Raw genomic sequence first — 5,000 nt, forward strand, 5'->3', positions numbered from 1 at the left:
GAAAGAGAGAGAGAGAGAGAGAGAGAAAGAGAGAGAAAGAGAGAGGGAAATAGAACATATCCCCCATTCTACATATACGTACACCAATATGAGAAGAGTTCGTTTAACGACGAAGCTTCGTGTTAGGAGAGTTGGGGGGTCGGGGGTCGGGGGGAGGTAAGAGAGAGAGAGAAGGAAAAAAATTGAGAAAGAAAAAAAAAGAGAGAACGAAAAATTCGAAAAAAAAAAAAAAGTATTTCCTTTCTCCAGCTGTCAGTTATTCGCACCTGTCTCCCTCGATCACGTAAATATCTTCGTTTCTCTTCTCTCTCTCTCTCTCTCTCTCTCTCTCTCTCTCTCTCTCTCTCTCTCTCTCTCTCTCTCGCTTAATCTTATTTCTATACCTATTTTCTTTTTTTTTTTATACTCTTTTATCATACTTTCCTCTATCATCTTCTTATTTTACGAATCTTACCTTCTCCAAGATGATCTTCATCGTTGTATCGCAAATGATTTTTCTTTAAATCGGCAGGTGAGAAACGATTCCCTTTTACATTAAAGATATAAGTCGTTTCTTTTTATCTTTTTATCTCTTCTCTTCCTCCCTTTCCCCCCCCCCCCCTCTCTCTCTCTCCCTTTATATATATATATATATATATTTCTTAAAGAATTCCGAAGTTTGAAATCCGCCTCCGTTGTAAGTCCCGTTTTGCGAATCGGTATCGACTCCCGAAAGAAGTAATTCGATATCTTTTCGAGAGGGAAGGCGTCGAAATCGACGAGAGGAGGAAGCAGCAGCAATAGGGACTTCGGCAATGGCAGCTGCTTCTCCTCTCTCTCTCTCTCTCTCTCTCTCTCGCTCTCTCTCGCTCTTTCTCTCTCGCCCCTCAGTTCGATGGAGGAGTTACAACGGAGAGAGGAGTTTGGCCCGCGAGGCAGAATACCATCGGCGAATTCGACGAACGATCGCTCGTAAATTACAACACCGGGGCCCCTTCGCGTACGAGCAGCAGCAGCAGCAGCAACAGCAGCAAGCGGTAGTAGTCCATCGTTCCGAAAAACGCAAACTACGAATATTCCATGGCCGATCCTTCTTTCTCATTCTTTCTTCTTTCTTTTTGTCTCCTTTCTCTCTCTCTCTCTCCTCTCTTTCCAGATTCATTTTTAAGCCTTACTATACTCTCTCTCTCTTTCTCTCTCTCTCTCTCTCTCTCTCTCTTTCAGGTTCATTTTTCGGGCCGTACTATACACACATACTCTCTCTTTCTCTCTCTCTCTCTCTCTCTCTCTCTCTCTCTCTCTCTCTCTCTCTCTCTCTCTCTCTCTCTCTCTTTCTGTTCGAAAGGATCACTAAAGGAAAGTCGAAGCTTTATGTTCGACGGCAACGAAGTTCGTGAAGGGCGATCGTAAAATGTCACACACCGTGATTCAGCGGTAACGACACGATCGTTCGAAAAGTACGATGCTCGCGGTGGTGGTGGCGGCGGTGATGGTGGTGGTGGTGGTGGTGGTGGCGGCGGCGGCGACGGCGGCAGAGGCGGCGGTAACGGTGACGGTGGCGGCCGCAGCGGTCACCCGATTGGATTACAACACGGGATATGCTTAACGAGATACGTTTCTCGTCTCTCACTCTGAAGAAGGAGCTTCCGATAACGAATGGACCGATAAATTCTTCGTCTCGCGAGATACATACGTATTGTATGTACACACATACATATCACATATATCGTACGTATGTACTTACGTTATGAATATATATGTTATGTAAAAATATTAAAGAAATTGAACGGGCTTCGAAGAAAGTAGTCATGATAAAGTTAAAAGATCGTGAATGTTTAACAAAGAGGACATATTTAATGTGTCATTTCTATAATCGCAATTGCCTAATATAGAAACATTAGATATCGCAATCTATCCTTTCTATAAAATATACATATACATATATATATATCATATATTAATATATAAAAGAAAATAAGCGATAGAAGTAACCGGAAAGAAAGATAAATATTAAGATAGATAAATGGACAAATGAAGAGAGAAATAGAACGATGGGGAATTAGGTATAAACTAGTACATATATATATATATATATATATATATCCTGGGGATTCTAGGGGAATGTGCAAATAAGAGGGAGGCGCTAATGTTTTCGAGCCGGCTAGTAAACGTATCCAGGGCGGAACACACATATCGGTGTTTCGCCGATGGTTAGCGTCAAATATTTGGTGCGTGTGCGAAGCACGGCAACGTTGCACGCCTCCGAGAGGATCCTCCTCTCTCTCTACCACCTTCGACCACCTCCTCCTCTTCCTCTTCCTCTTCTCTTCTCTTCTCTTCTCTTCACTTCTCTTTCACCTCTTCCTCCAACTCCACCTCCACCTCCTCCGCCGCCATTGCCTCTGGCAGCGCGCGCGCTATACCGTCACGCTACGCAAACTAATTAATTAGTTGCTTTTCTAACGCGGAGGCTAACCACCGATCGCCGTGCGTCAACTCCCATACGACCAACCGACCATCACCACCATCACCATCACCATCACCACCACCACCACCACCACCACCACCACCACCACCATCATCATCATCAACAACAACAACATCACCATCATCACTCGTCGTCGATTGAATTGTTCTCTCTCTCTCTCTCTCTCTCTCTCTCTCTCTCTCTCTCTCTCTCTCTCTCTCTCTCTCTCTCTCCTTTTTCAAAGGACCAATCCACCTCCACTCATTCCCATCATTTCTATCTCTTCTCGTCCTATTCTATTTGCTACTTTAAAATTCGCTTTTCCCTGTTTGACAAACGTTGTGAGATAAAGTGGTAAACTAACTCCGATTCCATTATACTCCCCCTAAATCATCAATCCTTTGCCGATTGACATCCTACTCAGCCCCAATCATCATTCTCCAACTTCCAATTCAGTACAAATTTGTATTTAAACGTTTTGCACCATTTTGCTAAAGACATAAAGTATAGGCGGGGAGGGGGTGGGGGTGTAAGCGAACAAGTAAATATGAATTTTCCGGCATGATGCGAATTCCTCTGCGAATGAAAGTCTAAAGAAAGAAAGAGAAAATAAATTAAATGAATAAAATAAAATAGAAAGAGAAAAGGAAAGGAAATAATGAGATCGTAAAACGTAATCGTTGTCATGTTAAAATGACAAATTTGTATTATTCGTTTTTAATACGATATCACGTAAAACGATGAAAATAATATGATGAAAATAAAATTTCAAGCGGAGTCGTAAAACTTCGTATCGTTTTTTTTTTCTTGTTTTTCTTTTTTTTTTTCGATATAATTTAGACGCATATTATTAAATAAATAATCGATCATAATTAATCGATTAATTTTAATGATAATACTAGATTCCACGATATGTATATATATATATATATATATATACATATATATATATATATATTGTCGAAATTTTGATCGAAGCGAGAATGACGATCCCCTGCCCCCACCCCTCCATCAACGTTTTACGACGGATTTAATAACTCGAACGAACTCGATAAATGAATTTCTATTGGTTTCGCGGGATTTTTTTAATGGGCCGTTCGAATAATAGGCGTCTAATCTTAAGAAAGTCATAAATCTGTACGAGGGTTAAAAAGTCCCATATAACTTGGTAACCTTGTCTGAAGGAGGGAGAAACGAGAAAATAAAAGAGATAAAAAAAAAAAAAAAAAAAAAAAAAAAAGAAATAAGAAAAAGGAAAAAGAGAGAAAGAGTGAATGGACACCTTTCAAGTGCGCTCATTATTGCTGAATGAAGCGTGAATAAAAAGATCGAGAGAACGAATTTAAAGAGATAATTTTTTTTTGTCTTTAGCTCAACAACAACAACAACAACAACAACAACAAAAATAATAAAAAGTCCATAAGTATAACCGACATTAAGGATCGACTTACGAGTGAATTAATGAGTTAATTTTCATTAAAACATTTCCTTAATGTAGACAATCAGGAAACCATGATGATGACGATGAAGAAGAAGGAATTCAAAAGTAAAAAAAAAATAAAAAAAAAAAAAGATAATAGCGTGAGGTAAAACGTTTCGTTATAGTAAATTCATTTAACGAGAGCAACGCGCGTGAGCGTGTTGTGGTCTATTTGGATCTTATTAAAATTTTCTAGATAACCGCTAGATAACGGCCTCCAACGGGAAAGTTAAGCGGATCATTCAAAGGGATTAGAGAGTGAACGAAAGCAGGAAAGAGAGAGAGAGAAAGAGAGAGAGAGAGAGAGAGAGAGAGAGAATTGCAAAGTAACATATATGTACATGCATTCATAATACATACACACACACACACACACACACACACACACACACACACACACATATATATATATATATATATTCTTGAGTCAGGTCTCGTTTATGTTTTTTAACTCGCAGAAACGCATTAATGCGCTCGACAAAGCTTTTGAAAGAGCAGAAAGCTAGAAAAGCGATGTGAAATCCGTTCGCGACGCAGCATCCACGGTAGCGGTCCAGGACGCGACCTCGCTACGAATCTCTCTCTCTCTCTCTCTCTCTCTCTCTCTCTCTCTCTCTCTCTCTCTCTCTCTCTCTCTCTCGTTTTCTTTCTCATTCGAGCAGGCAGGCAAACAGGTAGTGCATACATATACACACACACACTCACAAATATACGTGGCGTACGTACGTAGATAGATAAGGTAGGTAGACAGGTAGGTAGGTAGGTAGGTAGATAGGTAGATAGGTAGGTAGGTAGGTAGGTAGGCACTTACGCACTTACGCGTTATTCACCTTCTCATTTCTATCGACTCTACAACACACTTGGCAAAAACTCTCTCGCGCGCTAGTTTCCGCGCTCCGTGCTTTGTAACCAAGCACTCTTTTAGGATTACTGCCCCTCCTTATACAATTTGCCAGTTACCTCCGTATAAGCGAACGGCAAAGCCCGTTCGCACAGTCAACTCGTTTCCTATCGTTAGCGGTTTAAATGTTAGGCCGGCAGGCAGGCAGGCAAACAGGCAAGGTAGGTATAGAC

General features: G+C 40.8%; 1 protein-coding gene and 1 long non-coding RNA gene across 3 annotated transcripts in view; both read right to left on the bottom strand.

Annotated features, from left to right (window-relative positions):
* The window catches only part of LOC124951380 (protein pangolin, isoforms A/H/I/S-like), a 139,443-nt gene that overhangs the window by 63,913 nt on the left and 70,530 nt on the right, over positions 1-5,000 (bottom strand). The window lies entirely within an intron of this gene.
* LOC124951396 overlaps positions 2,618-5,000 on the bottom strand; it is a 10,363-nt gene continuing 7,980 nt past the window's right edge. Inside the window, exon 2 of the long non-coding RNA XR_007101592.1 lies at positions 2,618-2,679. This is a non-coding gene — a long non-coding RNA (uncharacterized LOC124951396). The remainder of the gene's footprint in view (positions 2,680-5,000) is intronic.

The sequence above is a fragment of the Vespa velutina genome, chromosome 1 (assembly GCF_912470025.1).
Source record: "Vespa velutina chromosome 1, iVesVel2.1, whole genome shotgun sequence".
In the NCBI taxonomy this organism is placed as follows: Eukaryota; Metazoa; Arthropoda; class Insecta; order Hymenoptera; family Vespidae; genus Vespa; species Vespa velutina.